This window comes from Mesoplodon mirus, assembly GCF_964341445.2.
Source record: "Mesoplodon mirus genome assembly, chromosome: 11".
Lineage (NCBI taxonomy): Eukaryota > Metazoa > Chordata > Mammalia > Artiodactyla > Ziphiidae > Mesoplodon > Mesoplodon mirus.
The window spans coordinates 83678185-83705440 of record NC_138987.1 but is presented as its reverse complement, the minus strand read 5'-3'; the positions used below and the strand labels follow the sequence as shown (position 1 = coordinate 83705440).

The window sequence follows — 27256 nt, the reverse complement described above, 5'->3', positions numbered from 1 at the left end:
CAGCATACAAATGAAAAAAAAAGAGTAACACAGTATGGTTGGAGATTACAGTGTGGGGAGAGCAGCAAAAGCTGAGGCGGGGGGTACTAATAAATAACTATGATGACAGCTGTGACTTCCCAATTTTATCTATAAGGGACTCAGGATACCAAAAGTGATTTTAAGCATAGGGTCAAATTCATGTTTTAGAAGGATCATAACAGGGAAAATATTCAATGGGAAACTAAGAAGTTATGTAAAATGCTGTTAGTATTTCTAAGCAATGAAATGCTTCACACTGGACTAAGCTAAAATATTTAGGGTGGGGAAGAAGAGGACTGCACAAAAATCAACATAGAAACAGTGGAGAAATTTGAGTTGGCAAGTGATAACGCTGGGGCTATTGGTGAGCTAATAACTTATGGGGAAAATTATTTTAACACCTAATATTACATAAATATCAATGCTTTGACATCATTTTGATTTTCCAAAAAAAGTCATAGTCAACACAAGAATGATAATATAAGCCATGGAAGAAAAAAAAAAGACATATCGTTATAAATATTAGTTTTTGTCATATACTAAACTAACACATCTATTAAAATCTGCATTTTTAAATACCACTTAAAATAGCTTATTTCCTGAAAATGCCAGTATTTTTTGTAATTTTACCTATAATAAGATCAGCCAGAATTGACCACTAATTTATCGTTACAGTAAGGCTTTGATATAATACACCAAAATTTAAGATTGAATATATTTTTATTCAGTTATAAAAACTAAAATTATAGGTAACATTTTCATAGCAAATTTAATTAGTATGGTAGCATTTTCTGCTGTTAACTACAGAAGCTACCAACAAGTGAACTTAAAAATTAACTCATTCATTCATTCGGTCAGTCAGTCAGACCATGCCAGATAAGTACTGTGTGGGTAAAGCTATACTGAGCTCTTTGGGAAGTCTAAGTGAAAAAGAAGGTATGATTACTATCTGAAAGAAAGTTAAAACGTAACTAAGGAAAGTAAATATAGATGCATCTCTTTTAACAGTAGAAACTAAATATGTTGGTGAAGAACATTTCATTTTCAATGAAATTTCCTTCAGACTACTCTCTTCTACTTATTAGGACTAAATAGAACAGGTTATATAATTCACACTTTGTAACACTTGAACTTTGTGGGTATTTTTTGGGGGGTGGGGGGAAGCATTGGAAGGCTCTAGACTGGAGATCTCAAACTGGAAGTGGATGTTGGAAAGTCTTAAATTACATTAAAAATCTGTGTATAAGCACATTTGTGAGAAGAAGGTCCACAGATTTCATCAAAATTTCAGATGGTTCCATGACCCCCAATAGGTTAATAACCACTGGGTCTTTTATCTTAAAATGAAATGAATCTATACCATGTTCTTTCAAGACCAGTAGAAGCAACTTTTCTCTTTTAACTTGCTGTATGTTTTTTCCAGGTGTCTTTATGATTCTACTGCAGGACTAAGAATGGAAGGGATAAAGCATCACCCAAAATGGCTTGTCCTAAAATTGCTAGTAAAATACCTAGCCAGTCTTAAAACTTTCAGCAGCAGAATTCAAGATTTTTACAATTCATTTATTTGACATTTTTGATGGCTAATTTTAAAAATTACTTTGAATCTCCAGGATCATTGCAAATGAAATTAAAAAAAAAAAAGTCAATCCAGGCACTAAATAAATAAATAAATAAATAACAAAGTTTCTATGCTTTTTATGAGAATCCAAATCACGGTACCATTTTTTTACTGTCCTAATTTCCTGCAGTGTCAAAAGGTTCCATTTTGAGAATGAGAGGTTTCATCTAGATAGGGTAGTTGTTACTGGCCTTCCAAAATAATCTATGTCTATAGATAGCGGTATAAATTAAGTGAGGAGATGGTGAATACATTTTCAGAAACAGTAGAAATTCTGTGATTTCAATTAATCTCTCGTGGAGCATAGTGGGCAGGAATAAATCCAAACTTCCAGGGAATATACCCATAAGTAGTGCAAATAAAATATTTAATCTCAGGGGTCTGTAATTAGCACTCTTTACTGCCAAAAATTAGCACAGTTGGTACAAAAGAAGACATAATGCCACCCCACTCTACTCCTGACTTGGATCAGGGTTAGGAATGATGAGATGAGAAAAACCCTGTTCTCTTGTTTTCAATGATGCTTAGCTGGAACTGTAATCTGAAGACAGTTTTTTACATGTCATTAACATTTTTTCTAAGTCCACTCTCTCTATTCAAAGACCCCTAATTTAGGACTATCCATCTCAGCCATGAGAAAAACACGACTGCTTTGATAATCCAGGTACTTTTCATTTCTGATGGAGAAAGTAAAACATTCCCAACACACTGACAGTCACAAAAAGTTTTGATCTTCGGAAGAAGACAAAGAATTCCATTCAGCTTCCACAGAATGAGTGAATAAGAAGGCATTTCATCTTCCCAAACTCCCTTCTCTCCCATTTCTCTAACACAATACACTTGGAAACAAAAGGCAGATTATTAAGTTTTCAAATGAATCTACTTGTTTCTCTCCGCTCCCTGGATGCCTCAGCCCTCGTCTCCCTGGCCTTGCCTTTCGGCACATCTGGTAACCATGTGTGGTGGTGCTAATGAAGACTTTCCTGAGTGAGTTACAATTAGTTCCGACTGCGTGCAGCTTTCCTGGGCAGGACCAAAGTAAAAGACAGGAATGGGGGTGAGGGGGAGCCAATAACTCTTTCACTTCACAAACCCGAATTCTCCCCTGCCCCTGGGACTCTCATCACCACCACTCGGAGGAATTCTTGAAAAAAGGTGTAAGCAAATACTTTCAGAGTTTCCTCCTTCCTTTTCTCCAAAGCAGCATTTTACCCAACTTGATTGAATGCGACAGGCAGGCAACAGTACTTCTGTGATCCTTTGAACAATAGAGAATTGTTAAACAGATGCCTTTTCCCCTTTTGGTCCACGTATTCTACTTACCTAACAATTTTATCTACTTTAATAGAATAAACTTGTGTGTGTTTTACTATTTGATGGATTAGAAGGAACTGCGGAAGCAAATGTACTGTATACAATTAGGCTGTCTTGAAAACGCACACTTTTGTTTACTCTATGCCTCTTCCCCCACTTCTCAATCAAGCTCCTAATAGAGCTGTTTTAAGTTTCAACAAGGACCATATTAACTGTGGGTCTCCACATGAAACAGAATGCTAAACCCCAGCGTCTCCTGACGATGTAAGCTTAAAGTCTCCCAAATCCTGTTTTACATTTCTGTCTGAAATCACGGTTCTTTCTGTCCAATGCTTTTTTCCTGTACCTAGCAAACTATGAGTTCTCAATAAATACTCTATGATGGCAGTAATAGCCTTTGTGAGAAGATTCTAAGTGACTCTGAGGGTAAAAAACAATTACTTTTGGCAACTTGTACCTATATCTTATCCTAATGTCATCTACTTTTTAATTTCACCAATTCTGCTTTTAGAATATGCAGTTACTCAGTAAATGCTAACCACTGATAACAACCACAGTTTGCATTTCAGCCTGTCGTACACTCTTATTTACACACAGTCCGTACGCGAACCCCTGTAACCATTAACAGTTACAAATAAATATTTACAAATAAAAACTCAAAATCAGAAATAAAAACTGGCTTTTCTAATGGATCATTTGAAGCTATTACAATGTATAAGGCAAACCAAGTAGCATCCTTAAAACAAAGAAACAGCATAGAAGAAAACTATGGAAATATTTTTTCTTCTTTTATCAGAAACCAAAACTAAATGATATCACACCAGGAGTAGTGACCATAAAGAAAATGTAATAAATATCTTAGGTCAAAAAAATAAATCACAGTCCTTCAACTCACTGGCCCTTATGTATAAATCATTTCTTAATGAAAGAAAGAAAAGCATCTCCCTCACTATGTATAATTGAACATATTTTAACTTTATGCAACTTCAATTTCTACAACTATTTATCCTACTGCTTGTCCCTCATTCGTTACAAAATATGAACGGTTTCACTATACCGTGCCAAATCCTCAGACTGGAGAAAGTTATGCCCTGAACTGGCCAGCCATTTGCTTCTATCTCTAGGTGGTTATCCTTCCAAGTTGATCTCTGTCCCTCAGAAATGATCAATTTAAAACAAAACCAAAACTCCTCTGCAGATCTTTTGCAAGTTTTTGTTTGTCTGTTTGTTTGTTTGTTTTCCATACCAGGGAAACCCTAGGGAAAGGAAAAATTACACACACACACCTTAAAATCTTTTTTTAAGATTTTTCTTAAAAAAGGCTAAAGCCTGTAGTTATAAAAATATTGAGATTCATCTTCATTTCAAAATGCCACCAGAATTCTAAAATACAGAATACGTTAGTTAGCAACACAAACGCTGTATTAGAGAATGAAGTGTTTTTCACCATTAATTTTTTTCTTTATTTTTAGGAATAGGAAGTTGACTTTACTAGCAATAATGACAGTTAATGGCAACCCAGTGAGTCACTGCCTCCTGGGCCTTAAGTAGGAGTAGGTCCATGTATAAATGATAATTAATGCCATTAAACATTCCAACACTACACTGACTTCACAGCTTTTGGAATTCAAATCCTCAAATGCTTCTACTGTACCTTACCAAACAAACACCGTGAAGGTACACAGGGTTAATCTGCAACGTAGCTGGCTGGTATTGCTCTGGTACTGCTCTTGAGAAGTGAATCACTCTGTAATTTTTATGTTCACCAGCAACCTTTACATGTGGGCATTATGTTTTCATCAAGCTGAATAATAAGCTGTTTACAAATTGACTACACCGTGGCTGCACCCCTATTTGGGTCGACATCGACCCTCAGTCCTTATGGTTTGCTCTGCAGTCTGATGCTGCTGTGACAAGTCATACTGCTTCTAGATGTGATTCAAATTCATTTTTATAAACTGTAGATTTGGGGATTATGATCATAAGGGCTATATTAGGATCATAGCCCTTCTCTCAATACTTCAGAAAGGCAGTATGGTAGGAAAAACTGAGGAAAGTAATAAAGTATTCACATATTGGATAACAACTTTAAAAGTTATTTAATATTGGTAAACATCTAAAAGGACCTGATTTCCTGATCATAAAGAATTCTTTTATGGTATGTACAGATGTTTAAATTAGCACACACATTCCATTCTTATCTCTCTTAAATTCAGCAGAATAACTGTAAGTCTTCACAAGGCATGTTATCAATGTAAAAGCAATATAAAAGTCACCCTCTTGTGAATTACTATTTACAGTATTTCACAAGAATGGCATTCACACTCTCCAAATGAAGGACACTGCCTTGCACTCTTCGTCAGTTAGCATTAGTGATGGGGGGAGGGGGAGGGAGAAAAAAACAAGCCATTTTTCTATCATTTGAACTCTCTTTGACCCTTGCAAGCTATTCAAGTATGCACTTAAGACAATTCCAATAAATAACATATATACACATATATAGAGCAGATATACAGATAGTAAAAGAGTGAATCCTGATCAAGTGGATAGGCTGGATACCTAGAAATTAACCATCCTGAAGTCTGTTCCTTGGCATTGTCATTGATGGTACAAGAGGAACTCCCATTTATGGATGGTAATGATATTTCATGACATTAATCAATAATTCTGTGAATTGGGATATAAACTTGCTGTGAGTCAACTACAGCTAAAAGAGCTAAGTGAGTTAAGAAAAAGAGAGAGCCACCTTGTCCCCATGTTAACTTAAAATGTTTCCATATATGATCATAGTTATACTGGGGGAGTGTCAAGGAGGCTGGCAAATAAAAAATGCAGTGAGAAGTGTACAATGAAATATATCATTAAGTGATATTCAGCTTAAAAAGTTCAAAGTATGCCAGTCAAACATATTTCTATTCCAAAGTTAAATATAAACTTTTATGAAAAGATGTTACATCTCATGAATGTGAACTTATACATATCTATAGTTACAAGAATTACTTGTTCACTTTCATTAAAATATTTCCTCAAAATAGAGACTAATTGGTGTCTGTCTAGTAGTTTCCAACACTACTTCTCCACTTTAGTGGCATTACGTGCTATAGTTTTAAATGTACATTTAACACTAGTATTACTAGGTCTACTGCAAATTGTTACACAGACTGGTGATAAAAGTAGTAGCCCAAACCGGACAGTTAAATGTATAAAGAATCATGCATGATGCTGTAAATACTTTTAGGATGCTTTCTGAAGCTACTCATTCCCCCTTCCCTAAAAAGAGATCCAAAGGAGAAAAGAGTAGAACTGGAGATTTAAAATATGACAAAACTATTCTGTATATTTTCTTTACGTTTAGAGAGCTTTAACCATATAGTTTCTAGAAACAAAAATAAAACCCTACCAAAATTAATAGAGGAAGATAGAGAAAACTGAGGCACCAAATAAACCTTTCTTTCAGCCAGAAACCATGTGGATGTGGAGGTTTCTTCAGAGCAAAACATGTGCCTTGAGTTCCCAGGAAGCTCTGTCAGTGGCAGGGACATGGAATTCAGTGGTCCTGAATATCCATCGCACCCAGGATTTCCTGTTACCTTCTGGAGCTGTGACAATACCAACTCTAGAAACCAAGGGTCAAGAGGGAATCACTCTGCTGTGATTCCCAGTGACCCAGAGAGCAGGATTTCACCACAGTCCTGTGCCATGTGACTAGGTTTGTGGAGTTCCAGTGTCACCTCCAAAAATCCTAAGGAGGGCTCTTCCCTTTGTGAAACAAATTAATTACACAACCAAATATTGCCACATTCTTGAGGCCTATTGACATAATGGGAACTTCAACCCCCTCTTTGCTCTGTATTCTTGCAAAGGAGTAAAAAGAGATCCAGGTAAAGCCCAATATAATTCAAGTAAAGGAAGATTTAAAAAGAAGAAGTTTTTATCCGCTACCCATGGCGGGAAATTACATATTTTAGATTTGAAGCCCAATCAAAAATAATTCAATATTGTACTATTCACTCTTGAGTGGTATGTGATAGAAAATGAATGGAAATCAGTTGGTCTGCTATTTCTGATTCTTCTTTCTAAGCTGTAATACTTTCATCCATATTTACAAGGCCTCAGTCCTGTTTACAGATGTGTATCACATCAGCCTCAACTAAGTTGCAGAGTTCCCTATGATTTCTATGTGGACATCCTAATTAAAAATTAGAAATTGTTATTCTCACAATTATCACTGCTTTTTAAAATTAGCTTACTTACTATATTTTCTTCCGATTCCTAGCATCAACGAAAGAAAAAAAAAAAAAAAAGAAAAACCCCCAAACCTGTATTTATTGCATATATCTAATCACAGTTTTATTAGGAAAGAGACTTCTGGAGCTCGACCCCTTTCCCATATCCCTGGCAGGATAAAATGTCATTTCTAATGGTAAATATTAAAGTCAAAAAATGTGAGCAATCATGGAAACTCTGAGTTTTTCCAACACATATGAGTCACTTATATCCCCAGAAGTAATGAAGCCTTCCGAAAAAACATAGAGATTCAAAAAGAGATGATGATTTGATGTTTTTTTTCCTGTGTGTAAGATCGGCTATGACTCAATAATTTCTCAATTGCTAGACTAAAACAAGCCAAAACAAATAGCTTTTAAAACTTTAAAGTATACTGTGTAGTGGTGACTGTTCAAGGTCTCGCTCAAGTCAACACTAGATAGATAATATGGAGATGAGTTAGATGCAGAGGGCTACTCTTAAGTTCATTGATTACAGAAACAAAAAACTCTGTAACATTGTTCTAACCATAAAAGTCAATTGAAATATGCTCACTTGTATGTTAAATCTGATATGGTTCATATTTAATAATAAAAGGCAAAACATATACACTTAAGGTAGTTAAAGCTCAAATGGCTGCAAAAATGGTAAAATAATTTTTGAGATATAATGATGACAGAAAAATCTCAGCATTTCTATATCAGTAAAAATTTTACCCAAATCCTACAACATATACTTATTAATTTCCTCTACTCCTTTGAAATCTCTCAGATGTTTTCTGATACAGAAATATAAGGAGAATAATGTATTAAACATACTGAATTAAAAACTTAACCAAGGAAAAGCTATTCATTTAATCAAGAAACTTTTATCAATCACCTATTGTGTCCAGTCGGAAGTGGCTCAGTCCTGTAGGAAGCCAAACTTCGCAGATACAATAGAAGTGAACACTTATTTCCTAACTTTGCTGATTTCAATCTTATTATGGAAACCAGGTATACATATCAACTTTTTAAAAATAAAAATTAAATTCATGCCAATGTGCTCAGACAGGCTCGTCCTGGTTCAATTATGTTAGCATTATTTTCCCAGGAAGATGGCATACGATTTCTGTGTCATGTATGTATGAAACCTAGGACTGTGGTGAATATACAGTGGTGTTTAATACAGAATTTTGGAAATATTTTGAGATAAATTCAAAGGACCAGCATGTAGAAAAAAAATTTACTTCTAAATATTACTTCTTTAGCAGTTAGACAAATGAACAGAAATTAGAGTTGAGAATACCCAGATTCCTAACTTTCTCACTGTGTGACCAGGAACACATTACTTTACAACTCTGAGTTTTCACTTTCTAAACTGTAAAATGGCTTGTGATGAACTTGGTCAAGTAAAAAAGGTCACAAATTTACCACACATAAATCCCTAGTAAATACTTACTCATGGTAGGAAGCAAATAATTGTAGCAATATTGCTATTACACTGTCACAAGACATTATGCACTTTAATTGCTCATAATCTGCATGAATTTTCTCTGATAATTGAAAAATGTAAATGTTTTTGATGTTTCCCTACAAATATTAAATATTTACTTGAGCTATATGTCTGCAATGATTATTAAAAATTCCTTTAACTGTTTGGATTACCTTGTGATTGGGGGGAAAACCTTTATAAAGAACCCCAAGCGTATTTAATTAAGTATAACTCTAAATTAAAGAATATTCCCTCTCATCAGTAATCAAAATATACTACTATTTCTGAAACCAGAAAATCTGGACATCTAGGAAAACTTAGTTTTCTAAAAAAGGGAGCAGAGACACCAGGGCTGAACAATCTCAAAGATCAGTTTTGATGGTCCTGGGGGATCAGTAAGGGGGCTTCCTCTGCCTTCTGAATCCTATAGAAGACCTTTGTTTGTCATAAGGCTCACTGAATATTTGTAAACTGAGTGAAACTTATCTTAGATATGTGTACACCTTTGGTCCCTCTATTATAAACATTAAACATTTTTGTCAAGATGAGGATACAGAAATTACAAGTTCCACAGAACTGCTTACTAGTGATACCATGTGCAAGAAAAATGACAAATTCTTGGATTGAGGAGGCAGAGAGAGGAATCAATCTGGGGCTTAAGAAATACTGTCAGTTATAAAATGAATCTTATGAGGACATTGAAGTATTTGGAGTTCTTTTGATTAAAGACTGTATATATATAAAATAGAATACCATAACCAAATATGTTACAGTCCTTAAACCATTCATTTTATCTCTTTATCAAAGTTGGGCTCCTCTTGTGAATTTTTAACTGCAAGAAAAAAGAAAAATCATTTCCAAACTGTTCACATGAGGGGAGCCAAATGGTGAACAAAATATTGAAAGAGCCTTATAAAAATTAAAACACAGGTGGAACAAAAAATTTCTCCCCAAGCTCAAGAAACATCAAAATGCCTAAGTGAAACTTAGATAACAATTTCTGTATCTGGCTATAAAGAAATAATCAGGAATTTAAAAAAATACCACCTCTAAATTTGAGACTGTTCTTGTGATAAGTAGCAAACTAATAAATTTGGGTGAGACTTGCCTTATTTAATATATTGGTTAATAATAAGTTGTAATTGGGTTGTTTTAAACTGCATTTAAAAATGAACATTAAGTACACTTTAAATAATACTAAGTCCTTTTGTAAACGCCCCAAATCAATCATTAAAGTTGTTTGTTTGTGCATCTGGCATGCACAAGACAAAGTACTGAGCACTTTACCTGTATTTTACAGTGATTAACCAACACTACATTTAACACTCTTTAATATGTCTTCAAATGTCACCAAAAAGTTAATGTAGAACTAGATAAACATTAGATTTTTATTACAAAAATAAAGGATTAAAGACATGCATATAAACAAAGAATACAAGTTTTAGGAAGCCTTGGTATTGTTGGTTCTAATAATTATGCATTAATTTTTACATAATAATATCAGTATGTACCTTTATAGTATCACGTATACAAGGCAGTAATAAAGCAGTTAAAATTGATAAAACAAGTTGTACAATTTTTATCCTAACCTGGAGTCTGTCTTGAATATTGCCCAATAATAGAATCTAGAGATCAATAATATGTCGAGTGTGCTATACCAACAAAACACGGAAATATTTCTTCCTGACCAAGCTATTGATCTGTTCTGAAGTGTGATTGACTGGAATCTCTTAAAGTTTCTTGAGATAATGTAATTACAATGTTCTCCATATTCATAAAAATGATTGACCCTTTTTTAAAAACTACACTTACTGTGCCATTTGCTTCAGTGATAGCAGCAATGAATTCTACAATTTTAGTTTTATGTTGCATTAAATATATTTCCTATTATCTGTTTGGATCATGATACTTGATTTCATGGGTGTTTCCTCATGAGGAAGGGTAAAGAAATCCACCAATAGATATGAATTTTCATTATCATTTTTGGTCCATACAGAAAATAGTTTTTGAGTTTCATCTTTTACTCATGGTTACAATACAGTCAGTATTGGTATTAATCAGTCCTTGCTTCTCAATGATTTCATTTTTCTGCTTTTGTGAATCATACAGAACCTTCAGCATACATGTTTCTCCAAGAATATGTTATCTACTATTTATCAGCGTTTAATTGTCATATCCTAAATATGAATATTAGTAGAGGAGAGACAGGAACAGATAGCCCAAGTTGGGGCATATAAAAATAATTGATATTGTTCCCCACCAGAGTCTGAGCCGACCTTAGGTTCACACTGTGTTGCAAACTACCTAAAGAAGAGATGAATTGTCTCCACAGACTTTCTGGTTCATAAATTTCCTGTAGAAAGGAAGTACTTGTTTTTGTTTAAAGGAAACATCCTGGGTTAGATTAAGCAAAAGTCCCTTTTTCTGTCAACAGAAGACAAAGCAGAGAGGTAAAAAGGTCAATAAATATCGGAAAGCAAAAGACTAGCCAGTATTTATGGCATACCTGTATGTGCAAGTATTAAGGACACCAGGAAACAAAATATCTGAATGTCTGAATTAATTTTCTCATTTTGTTAAAATATTTTGCATTTTGTGTAGGCATCATATACGAACAGGTTAATAAACATAAAATAGATATAAAGGCCTGCCTTTTAAAATAAAGTTCAACATCTATCAAAGGCATCTTTCTAATTCAAATTCAAGCATGACAGAGCTGGAGCAATCTTCTCCACCCACATATGTCCAAGTGGTCTGATACAGTTTTCTTCCTGAACTTCTCCAAGGGTTAAGGCATGGGTCCACCAAATCTATTATGGGGCATCTCTGTGGGTTTTTTTTTTTTTTTTTTTTTTTTTTTTGCGGTATGCGGGCCTCTCACTGTTGTGGCCTCTCCCGTTGCGGAGCACAGGCTCCGGATGCGCAGGCTCAGCGGCCATGGCTCACGGGCCCAGCCGCTCCGCGGCATATGGGATCCTCCCGGACCGGGGCACGAACCCGTATCCCCTGCATCGGCAGGCGGACTCTCAACCACTGCGCCACCAGGGAGGCCCTCTGTGTTTTATATACCCTAACAATGCACAAGTTTCCTCATACAAGCATGCAGTGCCCCGGCAAAACCTCTCATCTGCCTGAGTTTTCTCCTCTGAGGATACGGAAATTTTTATGGAATTGCTCCCAAAAACATAAATGCGAGCTATAGTTACCTCTTGAACCGGGACTATTTTATTATTTCTTAGAAAGGGGGAGGGAAATTAAGATTTTTTTTTATTTTCCTGAGTCTTTTCCACTAGTAATAGTAACAGAATAACTTTAATTATATAATACTTAAAGTAAAAGGGTCCATCACTTATGGTCATTTTCAATTTAACCTTAAAACAAAGCATGTACATGCTTCATAGAATTAGGGTGAGGATTAAATTAAACAACCCATGCTAAAAACATAGAAGCAGGTGTTACTAGGCCTTCTATAGTAAATATTCAAATAAATTATCTATTACATTATTATGGTTATTATTTTATAAAAGGAATAATCATTACCTTTAATAGTACAATTTGTCTTGAACCATCCATGATTTGCATGATATTACACATATAAAGGTTGTGTGCATGCCTCTGATTTATGTGTGTATGCAAAATGTATTCATCCATTCATGTAACAGTCATATACTGAGTAACTTCTAAATTCCAGATACTACAACAGGCAGTGGTACACAAAGATGAAGAATACAATACCCCACTCAGGAAGCTTAGTTTAGCAGATAAGTATAATACTGCTGCATCTAAGTATAATATAACATGTTATGTGCCACAAGAGAACTATGCACAGTGTATATTTCAAGCCAAAACACTGCTACTTTTTCTAGTCTAGGAGGACTACAAAAGACTACAAATTAAGTTTTAGAAACATTCTCACAATGAGGCATGCTTTTTCTAAAGTATGCATGTCTACTGTCATTTTGACGCTACGTGGGCAGAGTCTTTTGGTACAGTCTTAAAGAATGCTTCCATCTCCATGTGATAGTTTCTAAATGTTTGATTCAAAAGGTGCAATGATATTACATCCTAAAAAAATTCTGATCTCCAAATATAAACTAGTATTCATCTTTAAGAATTTTGCTGTCTTCATAAAGATTCCTTATACAGTATACCCTGTACAAGACTGGATCTTAAATGCATCCTTGATTGATTCTGTGTCAGCAGGAGACTCTTCGATCACCCATCAGAGTGCCTAACATGTAGTAAACACTCAATAATGAGCATTTGTTGATGGGACAAATGAATGAATGAACGAACTCTCAGTCCCTTACCATCTTGGAAGAGCTTCGGACAAAAGTGAAATACTCAGCGTTGTTAATGAATGTAGCATGCTCTCGCTATTTTTTACATTTCTTTTCGGCCTGACACGAGCATTCAGACGTGAGCATTGTACTACTGAAACAAAGAGTGGACTTCAAAAGAATCTGAGCAGGGCTTGCAAACAACTAAGATTAGTAAAATGTCATGCTAGTAGGATATGGCTATGTATTCAGCAAAGTATAATAATTAAAGGAGTGGACTCTGGACCCCCAGGACTGGGGTTCAGATCACGGTTCTGTCGCTCATGAGCCATGTGACTAAGTAAGTCACTTTGCCTCTCAGTGCCCCAGGCATCTCAATTATAAAATAAGAGTAAAACGGGTGCCTCCTCGTGCTCTTTTAAGGATTAGAGGGATTAAATATTTGAAATAACTTTAAACAGCACCGGTGGCCAGCAGCCACTCTATCGGCGCTTGTTTAGTAAAGCTGCAGTCATTCAGAAAGCAAAGTTCTTAGAGATGGGAACAGCGATCATCTTTGCGTCAGTCTGTTGAGTACGGGAACACCTTCCCATGGCTATTTGCGTATTTAATATGCAGCTCACAGTGAGTCAGAGATCGATGTTTGTCTTTCATTCGAAAGCTGTGTTCGTCAAAAGTGGCAGCTCCACAGGTGTGTTTCAAAGTTTATGAAACTCCCTGAGTGTACAGGGGAATCCCTCACATGTCTCAGTCTTGTCCTTAGGACTCTCTACTCAAGCAATTCAAATAAGTCGTTCTGGTGGCCAGGAGTTGCCTAGATTCCCCTCTGTTTTATGTGTTTTGGTTTTTTCCGGAGCTCTTCTGCAGTCTCCTGTCACTCTGGCTGGTTTGGGTTTTGTTGTCTGTATTCAAAGGAGGCCTGTGGTGGTGTCTATCCCCAGCGTCTGTGTTTCGAGTTGCGCGGTTTGCCCCCTGTCTCTCATCATTGCTTTTGGCTCAGTCCCTTGACAGGAAATGAGAGATTTATTTTATCTGGCTTGAACTACATTGTTCCTTCCTGACTACTGGTGTTACTTCACTCTAAATAACATGACTTTGTGCTCACAGTCTGCCCAAGGTCAAAGCCTGAGGGTAATAGACACATTTAAGAGCAGGGGAGGAGAGTATAATCAGAAGGAAGGAGTGTGCAAGGAGAGAATTTTTTTTAAAAAAGCAGTGATGCAAAAGTTAAACTTGCAGCAGGTCTAAATTTTCTGGCAATCTTGAAACAGAATCTGTTCTGAAGAGCTGAAAGGGGAACTCCCCTCACCCCCCCCACCCCTTTCAGATGTTATCAATTTAAAATGATACTATGAAGTAATCTAGGCTTGAAATTCAAATTTCGTTTTAAAAGAAAGCATGAGTTGTCTGTGAGAAGAGTTTACAAAAGCTTATTAATATCTGTGATATCATCATTGTAGTGTTTGAATAATTTAAATTGTAATAATTATTGGAGTTCAAATATTCCTCCTTGGATTGACACCAAAATGTAGGCAATATGTGATAACACATATAATTAATAAAGTCAAATTTATTATTTCATTTTTTAGTTTAATTTTATTATTTTTTTAACATCTTTATTGCAGTATAATTGCTTTACAATGTTGTGTTAGTTTCTTCTGTATAACAAAGTGAATCAGCTATACGTATACATCTATCCCCGTATCCCCTCCCTCTTGCGTCTCCCTCCCACCCTACCTATCCCACCCTTACAGAGCACCTACAGGGATCAGGGAGCTGATCTCCCTGTGCTATGTGGCTGCTTCCCACTAAAATTTGTTATTTTAAAACGTTAAACTTAATGATACCTAAATTTGGAACTTGAAACCATAAAAAAAGGTTTAAAAATGTGTCCGAGTATAAGTATAAGCAAGAATATATCTGAGCCACATCTCCTAGCCCTTTTACATTTTTCCTTTCCTTCCTCTCCCCCTCCCCCTTTGGAAGTATGAATAAAACTTTCTTGGTTTCTTCAAATACCTCTAGAGTTTCAAGGGGTCAGTAGGATGACCACCCAAAGACTGGTGAAAGGAAACATCTCAGTTTCGCTGGTCACACCATTTATGCCCAGCTGAACCTCTCTGGGATAGTTTAAAAGATTGGGGGACATGGGGCAAACCTGCTAACCTAGATAAATATTTTCCTGTTCTTTTATGGCCTCAGGAATATGGGTTTAGTGGAAATGGATTTAAATGAAGCAAAAAGGATTTAGGTTACAAGTTAAGGCCAGATTCTGCATGCAGAAAATCATCTCACATGGGTAGTCCACTCTTGGGAAAGATGATGAAATCCCCTTTGCTCATGATCTTTCAACACTCATATCGTTCTGTGTGATGTAAGCATGGTTTTGCCGAAGTCAAGAAAGCAGCCCTAAAGAGATCTTCAAGACTTTAAATGTTTATGACTTATAATGCCTCCTTCAGGAAGCCCTTCTCATCTCTATGGAACTAAGTGCACATCTCCATACTGGGTCAGTCAAGCGCCCAGTGTCTGCAAATAATAAATGATTTGAAAGGTCTTTATGGAAAGGTCTCACTTTGAAACTCTAACTAGAAATTATTCCTCAGTAGGCCTTACACTTACCCAATGCTATATGTCAAATATATTTCAGTAAAAAAGACAAAAAAATTCCTCAGAATCATACTTCTTTCTCATTTCAATTTCTTATGAGATGGTCTACATGTGGAATAAGCTTCCCTCCAATAATAAAACACACCTGCGTAAGAATTGCAATAAAGTCTCATTTTTTAACACTAAGTTCTTAAAAGTTACAGCAAACAGTGTTTTGTATACACTCTTTTTATTGTTTTCTGATTATTAAATTCTAAATATAATCCTGAAGAGTAAACATAAAAATGCGATTCTTTTCTCCAAGGAGCCTATAAATCAGCCAAGAAGACCCTCACCTGAACACTTAAATTATCCCCAAAAGCTTTTCTTTAAGTCTGTTCCTACAGCTCAGGAATTCAAAAGCAAAAAGTAAAGAATAAAAAAACAAAACAAACAAACAAACAAAAAACCCCCAACATTTATTGGAAAGTTGCCATGTAATCAGCACTGTGCTAGCTGCTTTCTATACATCATCACATTCCACACACACAAACTCCAGGCAAAACTGGTGTTATTATCCTTATTTCATAGATGATGGAATGAAATTTAAGAGAGATTAAGAAATATGCCCAAGATCATAGAGTTGTGAGCAGTGAGATTACGATTCAATTCTAGATTTGTCTAATTGTAAAAACCATGTCCATTCACTATTCTGAAATAGAAATTAAAATGTTATAGATTACAGACTTTCAGTGTGTCTACAGTCTAACTATGTCCCTGGCCTACAAGGAATAAGGTGTTACAAACAAAAACAGTCCTCGTGCTCTTTAAAAGTTTAAAAATATAGTTACCAACTGACACAGCAATTCCACTACTAGGTATATGTGCCCAAGAAAAATAAAATATACTCACCCAGAAACTTGTACCCAAATGTACATAGCCACATTTCCACAAAAAGTAGACACAACCCTGATGTCCATCAACTGATGAATGGATAAATAAAATGTGGTATATCCATACAAAGGAATATTATTTGGCAGTAAAAAATAAGATGAAGTATTGACACACAACACGGGTGAACCTTGACAACATTATGCTAATTGAAAGAAGCCAGTCACAAAAGACCACACATTATATGATTCCATTTAAGTTAAATGTCCAGAATAGGCAACTCTATAGAGACAGAAAGTAAATTAGTGGTTGCCTGTGGCTGTGGAGTTTGGGAAACAAATGAGGAATGGCTGTTAATAAGTTTGGAATTTCTTTCTGGGGTGATGAAAATGTTCTAAAATTGATTATGATGATGTTTGCATCATCATAACTCTGAATACACTAAAAGTAATTGAATTGTATGCTTTAAATGGGTGAATTAATATGTAAGTATATCTTAATAAAGCTCCCACTAAAAAAGAAAAAAAAGGTTATGTAAAAACTTTGCATCCATATCATCAGGACGAAGTGGCCAGTATACTTCCTCCAGAGAACAGAAACTACTAAGCAAATCTAGCTACCGCAACAGGGAAGAAGAGCTGGTTATCTTCTATCATTTTCCATCAATATCAGGAAAGTTTTTGTCTGCTAGATCCAGGTGGACTTCTGAATTAATGAAAGAGTTGAAAAGATATCCCTCTCTGGCCAAGTATGCTTTGAGACCAAAGCTTGTTGAAAAGTGAGAACCACAAACTAGTAGTTTGTTTACCCAATGCTAAACCGCTTGTTTGACATTTTTCATCTAAACTGACCAGTGATTTGAGTATTGTGTAGGCAACCACAAAGAACAACTGAAACAGCGGGAAAATATTATTTTAAAACTACTTACTGTTTTATTAACATTTAGAGAGTTGGATTCCCTGCTTCTACCCCGATTCAGTTCTTCGCGTTTCAATGTGAGGTAAGTTGCCCCAAATGGCAAATTTGTCAATATAATTTTTTAGTCCTGCAGCCCATCATTAGATGACAGGAAAACATCATGTTGTGGCAAAGAATCAGTAGGTAGTAATCAAATGTCCCATGATGTTGACATTTCCCAACCCTCCATAGATTTTGTTTTTAGGGAGAATCCTAGAAGTAGCCATGCACAGAAGAGCAGGTTTGTAAAGGACCAGCTCTCCAGAGATAATGATACATTTTATCATGATAATCTTTAGATGTTTATACCTTAAAAGTTATTCAGTTGAAGTTGCTTTCAAATTAAACACCATTGCTACAGTGTTTCTGTTGTGATTGTGGGAGGGAAGTGGAGCCAGTGCAATTTGTCCATGTTTTACAAATCACCATCTGGCAGGGATATGGCAACATGTGAAATCTTCACAGGACTCTTGTTTTTCTACTATCTGCTGGATAACTAAGGAGATCACCAGACTGCTGGGATGCCTGCCAGATGGTAAGCAGGTATGTTTATGAGTTTAAGATTCTTATTTTCTTTCAATGCTTTCCCATGCTGTGGGCGCAGAGGCATAAAAGTAAAAGGGAAAAAGAAAAAGGGAGTGGGTAAGTGACTGCGTATGATCATTACAAATGTCTTTGAAGTTTCTTGAAATGTGAATTTTCCAAAGTCTACGTTGATTAATTTTTACCAAGTAGAAAAATCACCAGTCATATGGTCACAGGATTTTTTTTTAAATGCTACATTTTTCATTTTTGTACAAATAAACAGGTGTATAGTTTCTTCAGCCCTGTTGAGTAGGCATGCCTTACCCAGAGGGTCATAAACATCATCAGCCAACATTTGGTAACTGTATTCTCTGTGCATGACACTGGGCTAGTCATTTCAGCAGAATAAGAGTGAGGATCTGTTTAATTTTATTTTGATTACTCAAATAGACTATTGTAGGTAAAGAATAACTACCTAGCAGAGTCATAACAAAAAACCCTCTGACAATCGAAGATTCACAGAGCTGAATCTGGGAAGTAAGTGATAATCACTGGAATGGCTTCCGTGAACAGAAAAGGGCATCCTAAACAGTTCTGACAGGTAATAAGTGAATATCCAAAAAGAAGCAGCGTCTGGTATACAGAGCAGTATATTCTTTGAAGTTAGGTTTGAATGCCTGCTCAGTACATACCAGCAACGTGATCCCAGGCAAGTTTCTGAAATTCTCCAAGCTTCAATAAGCTCATCTATAAAAATGGTGATAACAGTTCTACCTTTTATGATTGTGGTGAGAGTAGAAATAGAAACAATGCAAATTGTCAGCAAGTATACAGTTGCTCAATAAATGAAGCTGTTGTTATTATTGCTATTATATCATCTGGAGAGGTGTCTTTCTAGGTTAAATCCCTAACTGTAGAATTTCCTCACATGAATTACATAAACATACACCTAGTCTTATATATTTGTATATTTAGATACCCAAAAGATCTATCTGCAGTTGTGTATGTATATGCAAATATACACAAACACAAGCATATATGCCTAGTAGTAGATGTGTTCTGTCCAGTCGCAGGAAACAAAAATAAATATTTTGACTTAAAGCTCTGTAATCATATTGAGTAAATACTCATAAAAGTTTCACAGTTTCCGTAAGTGATACTTTGGGCAAATTACTGAACCTGTCCGTGTCCTTAGCTACAGAATAGAGAGGATAAAACCTGCTTCATAGGGGTATGTGAAAATTAAGTGTGATTTTTTTCTATATAACACGTTGCACAATGCGAGACAGAGAATAAATGAATGTTTGCCTCCTTCCCCTTCCCCTTTAATTACCAAGTTTCCTCCACCTATAAATTTAGTCTATTTTTGCCCATCCTTACCTGCTTCTCTCAAGTTGAAGGATAAATGCCTCTGCTTCTTTCTGATCCTTCCAATTATGCTATGTATTCCATCACTTCTTCCATCAGAATAATTTTCTCCTTTATTACATGATTCCTGTCTATTTTTATCATAAATTCTTTCTCATCCACTAGTTCCTTCTCCTTAGCCTAAAGTATACTCATTTCCCCCATTATGAAAATAATTTTCTTAAAGAGAAATTATAAAATGACAGAATAGATGGAAAGCCTATATAGGATAATGACCATAGAAAAACTGAAAAAGATTGTTAAAGATCTATCTCCAAAAAATATCAGACAGGTAGATTTTTTTTTTCCTGACCCAGGTAGTTTTATATTTGTTCTAATAAAACTAAATTAAAGAGAATTTTTTTCTTGTTTAAACAGTCCCCAAACATTAAAATGATTAAAAGGCTCCATTCTTTTATAGCATTAGCACAATCCTGATACCAAGTCATGACCAAGACAGTATTGTGTGTATAGACACACACACACACACACACTATTATAGACCAAAATCACTTTAAAAAAAAAGCAAAACTCTACCAAGTAGACCTAAAGGGTGAATTAAAGAATAATGCACCATAACCATATGACATTCATTACAAGGATGGAAGGCTGATTCAATGCAAATACATCTACTTAAGTAATTTTTTACATTTAAAAGAGTAGGCAAAAAGTGAAAACCCACAAGCAAATTGTTAAAGTCTTCGAAAAAAGGCGCCAACCATTCCAGATTTGTTTAGTGTAAGTTAGGAAGAGAAGAAAACTGCTTTCTAATGGAGTTTATTTGTAACAAATAGCAGTCAAACTCATAGTTAGTGGTAAAATAGTTGGATTGTCTTTTGTTGGTCCAGCTTCCCTTATTTTTTGCTTCCTTTTCCTTTTCATCAACAACTGCATTGCCTGTGAGCTTGGCCCCGTCTACTGCCTCTTCCTACTCATCTCCTGTACACTTTTCAATCCACTGCAAATGCTTCTGCTCTTACCTTCTTACAGAAGCTCTTTTCTCAAAGGTGACTGATATCCACCTAATTTCCAAGTCCAGCGGCCTTTTCTCTGGCTTCATCCTCTTTAACTTCTATTTAGCATCTAACACCATCACACACAAACCCCTCAGTTCTTGGCTTCCCTGTGTGAATTGGGAATGCCTCTTGCGTGACTCTCCTGACTCTTTGCTTGGCCTTTCTGAGCCTCTCACTCCCTTGTCCTCCTGCACCTGCTCCTCGATATGGGGGATCCCCAAACTCTACATTTGCCCTTTAATTCATGCCCTACCTAAGGCATGTAGATCAAAGTTAGAAAGGAATGACAGACGAGGAAACTATTGATAAATGAAGTAAACAGAAGGCTGCATTAAACAACAACAAAAATACACACGATTTTCACTTTTTGGGTTACAGTTTAAGTGAAATAGATTTTTTACATAGACAATCTCTACTTATATTACCTTCAGTATGTTTAATACTACCTTGCTGATTTTAAAAAATAGTTTTTAATATTTAACTTAATGAATGTCTTTTCTGCTATTACTCAGTTGTCTTAAATATGTTATTGACATCTATAATGAATTAACCAATTTAAACAAATAAATGAGTTTCCTAATTTTGCATTACCTTAATTTTTTTTTTTTTTTTCCTGCTATGCGGGCCTCTCACTGTTGTGGCCTCTCCCGCTGCAGAGCACAGGCTCCGGATGCGCAGGCTCAGCGGCCATGGCTCACAGGCCCAGCCACTCCGCGGCATGTGAGATCTTCCCGGACCGGGGCACGAACCCGTGTCCCCTGCATCGGCAGGCAGACTCTCAACCACTGTGCCACCAGGGAAGCCCATATTACCTTAATTTTTAATGCTTTCACAACCTATTTAATTTAAAGGTAGCCAGTGCTGTTAGAATTATTAGGATGTATCTGAAGGTAATTTAATAGAATTCAACAATCATCTATTGAATGCCAGTGACATGTGAAACACTTTTATAGTCGTCCTTAATATGTAAACTTCAGCCAGATATTACATAAATGAAATTGACTGACTTCAAAATATAAAGTAACAACTTTAAGAAAGTGCTGATGTTTAACTCTGAAATAACTTTCTTTCCGTAATTTCTAACCAGTAGTAAAATTAAACAAAAAATATTGGAAAGAGGATTACATGGGTGTTTTTAAACCCTCATTTCACAGCCACCAATCTCTCAATAAAATCTCTTCAGTAGGGCTTCCCTGGTGGCACAGTGGTTTAGAGTCCACCTGCCGATGCAGGGGACACAGGTTCGTGCCCCGGTCCGGGAAGATCCCACATGCCGCGAAGCAGCTGGGTCCATGAGCCATGGCCGCTGAGCTTGAGCGTCCGGAGCCTGTGCTCCGCAACGGGAGAGGCCACAACAGTGAGAGGCCCGGGTACCAAAAAAAAAAAAAAAAAAAAAAAAAACTAGTCAGTAAAGAAGATCATCTTTCTCCATTCTCTCATCTCCAAATTATTGCCAGATCATTTTCTGCTGCTGTGATCTCCTTCCCCATCACTGTAAAATTTGGAAACAACTTTACACATTTATTTGTAAATAAAACTTCTCTCCATCCTTTGCTTCTTCTTTTTCTTTCTTTTTTTGGCCACGCCTTTTGGCATTCGGGATCTTAGTTCCTCGACCAGGGATCAATCCCATGCCCCCTGCAGTGAAAGCACTGGACCACCAGGGAAGTGCCCTTTGCTTCTTCTTTTCTTTCCTCTGATGTGTGTATCCCTTAATGTTACACCTTTCAGATAATTTAGAAAGTCAGTGCTACTGTGCTCTCTTATTTGATACATGTTTCTCCCTTAAAGAAAATATAACTCAAAAACTCAAACCTAGACAACATAAAATAGGGTATTATTCACCTTACAAAGAGATCTTTAACATTACAAAAAATTGCCTACAGAATCCCTATAGTGATTTTTTTCTAGTGCATGAAAAGCATAAAGCAATTAAATAACATACATTTACACTCAACTTTTCCAAAATTGTATCAGCTTGCACGTGGGCTGCAACTTGTTCTCATCAGGTTGTCGTACCCCATGTAATGTGGAATTGAAAATGAGGCACAGCCAGAGTTAACACAATTCCTTGACTCCAGCTATGGTATTTACTTTTCTAGAGCAGGGATGTCAAACTTTTTTAAAGCCATTGGAATACTTCTCCAATAGAAATCTTACAAGGGTACAATTTATAAAAGAGATAAAAGTAGTAAGGTTATGTCCTTTCCCCTTCCATTCACTAACTGGCCCCAGGGTCACATATAAAAAACCTACCAAAAACAAACAAACAAACAAACAAAAAAACCCTACAGCTTTCCTCAGAGTACAGTTTGAAACAATTGTACTAGATTAGTTTCTGCTTACTGCTAAAGATCTGGCTACCAAAATCGAAATCTTACCATAGATAGAGTCGCAACATGCCCAGTTGGGAGTGCCTTGGGCACCACCCAGGAACATGCCTTGTTCTTTGTTTAAAATGGTACCCAGAACATGGGTCGCACACAACAAATGGTCCATGATGGTAACAATAACAATTTTTTAAACAATGAATAGATAAATCTCCTTGACACAGGAATGGTTTCCTTTTCCTGTGCCAGTGGTTCTGCATGTGCCCATTCTAACACACACCCCTTCCAGGAATGGCATTTGGCCATCCTGGCAACCAGAATTAGAGCAAAGAAAATATGAAATTTCTCTTCAAAACATAAGTGGAAAGGTGAATGCAAAGCCAAGCAAAAAGTACCCAGATTCAACATGCACATTGTTAAACGTCACTTCATAGTTAGACACTTTATGAACGTCAGGTGAACATGGACGTGTACAAGTTGGGAGACTGGGAATAAGGAGGACCTATTGCAAAGGATCGGCAAGTAAAGAAAGTCTAAAAGGACATACAAGTTACCAGTTACAACTGTTACTTGCAGAGAGCGAAGGGAGTAGAAATTGGGCAAATATTCAATGGGAATGGGGAAATATTTTTCGTGGTACACATTATTATACTTTTTGAATTCTGAACCATGTGACTATATCCAAAAAAAGCAATTAAGTAAATCGAAGTTTTTCCAAAATGAGGATAAAAAGATAATTCCAACAGACCATTCTGAGTATTTTGTTAGTATAACAATACACTTGTTTTGGTTTAGGGAGAAAAACCAGCAACAAGAGAATGTTTCATCTTAAGAATCTAGATTTAGGCCAAGCAGGTCCATCAGTCAGGAACACTGTTTATTCTCCTTGAGATAACTCTTTCAAGAAAGAGGGATCTATTGACTGAACCAAGGATTCATGCCCTGATTATCAAAGAGAGATACAATGAAGAGAGGGTTCCCAACAGTCCGGCTAACTGATAGGTGTCTTCAAGCTACAGGTCAGCCGTCCAGGGGACATAGGGGAAAAAAAGTCGATGCCTTGCCTCAAATAAAAAATCAGAGAAGGAATTTCACAGCTCTCTCTTTGTTTTAAAAAAAAAAAGGTGCATAGAAAAAGACAAATCATCAAAAGGGTTCTTAGAAGAGAATCATTAAAACCTGACAAAAATGAAAAAAATAAGAATTCTTTCAAAATTAAACAGACATTTCAGCCAAATGTCAATATCCCCAAAACATCTTGTCCAATCATTAGATGCAAAGAATATTATGAATGAAGAAATAAGAACAAAATACAATGACACCTAGGAGATACCACAGTTTATTAAACTGGGTAAAAAGGCAAAATATTCTGGTAAAGACCATGTTTTTGTGAGCTGTTGGAAGGTAGCTGGCACTCCATGAAGTCTGTATCACTTAGCGAATAACTAAGCAGGTCTGCCTTGCCTCTGGGACCAAGAGCCTTTCCCACTATGATTGGGAGAAGGGGATGGCACTCAACATGATCTTTAATCAGGCTGAGGGTCATGTGTGCTGCAACTTTTTTGATGGTTCTTATGGCATGCCTTCCTATACATAGCAGAGTTACACACTGAAATCAAGTATCAGTGTATGAAAGCATTTGTCAATAAAGAAACACACTAATTAGGTGCCTAATTGTGTATATAGTTGAAATAAGTGCTTTACAATGGTGAATGAAGACAGACCTGGGGACCTTTGAGCAGCTCATGGTCCAAGAGGAAGAGACCCACTTATAGGAATCCATGTTCATACACCCACAGGAAGCAACAGAGATGATTTATATTTGGAAATCAAATGCTAACTTCTGACCAATATAAAATTAATAGGTGAATTCTGAAGCAGCATAAGATAACTTTTAAGTCCATTTAATTCTATGTTTGGAGCCTGAGGTTACTTGGCTTTTTTTTTTTCAAAGTCCAAAAACTGTTTTCAAACATCTTAATACGTAAAGTTACAAAATGAGTACTGTATTTTTTAGAGCAGATGGATATCCATGGTTATACTAATTCTCTTTCATGCCACACCCCCTCAATCTGTCCAAAGTAACATTCAGAGTAATTCTACCCAATTCAATCCCATGGCCTTGAGGAGGTTGGATTTGTGTTAAAATGGTTCATCATTCTGCTGCTGGCACAAACCTTTGTGGGCCTCTCCTACTCAAAGGAAGGGATCAGATATTGTTTAAAAAGTCCCCCAAAAGGGAAAGTAAATGGCCCCTCTATTCATTTTACAATGCCTTTTTAGCTAGATAAGTTTAAAGTCTTATTTAGCAGAAGAAGTAGTCAAAAGAGGGGTGCATTTTAATCTGTGCATCCTACTTTCAAGAAGGTAAAAGAAAGAAAAAACCAGGCAACGTTGATATCAGAATAGTAGGAAGACAAAGAAGGTTAAAAGCGAAGAAGACACAAATGATCATATAAAGAAAGAATTAGTAAAATACTATAGCGAAGGCAATCATGAAAATAAAAATAGTAAGAGAGAGGAGGGGCAAAATAATTTTAAGAGCAACTATATTGTGAATAAACATAACTAAAATACCTGAAACATCACTTTGGATTTTCTACCCCTATGGAGATAATCAGGGATTTCCCACTGCCCTCTTTACCACCTGACAAATGAATATTAACACTTTTGTGTTCACTCACGTAAACTTAAAAAACAATTTTCAAATGCAGTTTATTGCATGACTGTAATCTTTTAAAGTTGTGTTTTAAATTTCATTGCAAATGCATATTGACTCATATATACTTTTGTTATTAGTATCGATAATTTAAAGCAACAAAAATAAATGGCATCCAAGTGACTGTTAAACTTTCATAAATTGAATTATCTTCAATAACTCCTCAGTGAGCAAAATTAACTTTTTCTTATCACCACTACACGACACAGGCAAAAATGTATTACCATGTGCAGCTACGGATACACTTTTTTTTCCTAATTTTGTGTTTTACATAATTTCTGAAAATAGCTTGTAAATATTTCATTTGTGATTTGAGGTATTAATAAGATGACACTGGAATGGCATAATGTAGCCAACAGCAGGGAACAAGTTTGCTGGTATAAAATCTGAATATTAATAGCAGCCTTAATTTTTCCACAGTCTTTAAATTTTTTATAAAGAGAATGATATATGAAATAAGCCTTGTTGTTCTCTTCCATATTCTAAAATGTGCCATTCTTTCAAGTAAATCCTCTGAGCAGAATTTTTACGGTGTGACTGCCATCCCTTTGCAGCTCTGCAAAGCAAGGTAAGATAGCCTAGCATAGCTTTTATCTGCAAGGATTCCCTGAGGCAGTTTCTGTAAAAGGGTTAATGACAGATGTTTCCATTAAATCTGACCTACCTCTTAATTTTACCATTGCCTGATAATATCCTGGCTTTGTGCTTATTTGCATGGGCAAATGGAGTCACTCCATAACAAGTAACACACCGCCCTCATTGAAACAAAAGGTCAATTCATTTTAAACCGATGTGCACAATATTTTTTTGTAGTTGAAGTTAAAAAAAAAAAATCCCCTTTCATACAATGCTACTATTTACAAAGAATTAAAAGCTCTGTTTTCTAAACCCCTGGACACAATGTACATCTGTAGGCAGAAACCAGTACTACCAATAGAAATCAATACATCTCCTTGTAGGTAACTAACTAGAAAAATCACTTCTGTCTCTAGAATGTTCCTCTTACTTTTTACACTAAATACAACCGGGGCACAGTATATTTTCTTTGCTGATCAATTAGTTGAAAACGCCAAAATGCTAGCAGCACTTTCTTGTTTACTGAGTGTTATTACTTTTGCAAAGAAAAAAAAATCTGTAAATACAGAGTTATATATTGTCTTAGGTTAGTTAAAAGATATAGGCTTTTTAGCCTTTAGGCTGCCAGTCCAAATGCTGCAGTTTAGAAGTGGCCAAACTATTTTACCACATGAAAAGAGTAAGTGACCTTGAACCTTGACTAGGTTGCTGTAATAGGCCCCTTAAAAAAATAAAGAAAGGCAATTTAAATAGCTTTGTCTAAGGCTCTGTTCAAGCCACTTCTTCTGATGGGAGGATCAAATAAGGTGAAGACAAATGTCAAAGGGCCTTTCATGCTTCTTGTGAGGAGATATCTCAAATATATACTTCCTTTTTGAATAGTCTATAACCAAGACACAAGAAACATTGCATTAATCTAACTATGCTGTTTCACTTTATTATAACATTTAAGGAGTTTAAAATTAGCACTTGCTAGAGAAGTACTCCCTCTGTAATCATATACAGTGTTTTATACATATATACACACATACACTCTATGCATGTTATATTTCATCTTTATCATTAGAATCTCTAAGACATTTAAATATTGAAATTGTGGCATTAAATTTCACCTTATTCTGGTAACAGCTCTCCTGTGTGCTACTGATAGTAAATCCATATTCAAAACACTCCCCTTATACCAAAATCTTTACTTATCTTAACAGGAAATAGGCTAGATGGGCGGTTAGAAGAGTGATCTTGCTATATAGCTTATTTTCTACATCTCAGAT

At 35.9% G+C, this 27256-nt stretch overlaps 1 protein-coding gene and 1 long non-coding RNA gene across 5 annotated transcripts in view; one reads left to right on the top strand and one right to left on the bottom strand.

Moving 5' to 3' along the window:
* Nucleotides 1–27256, bottom strand: part of SOX5 (SRY-box transcription factor 5) — a 1015676-nt gene that overhangs the window by 484512 nt on the left and 503908 nt on the right. The window lies entirely within an intron of this gene.
* Nucleotides 17701–27256, top strand: part of LOC309812192 — a 50431-nt gene continuing 40875 nt past the window's right edge. For both annotated transcript variants that reach the window (XR_014295295.1, XR_014295296.1), the window contains exon 1: nucleotides 17701–18054. This is a non-coding gene — a long non-coding RNA (uncharacterized lncRNA). The remainder of the gene's footprint in view (nucleotides 18055–27256) is intronic.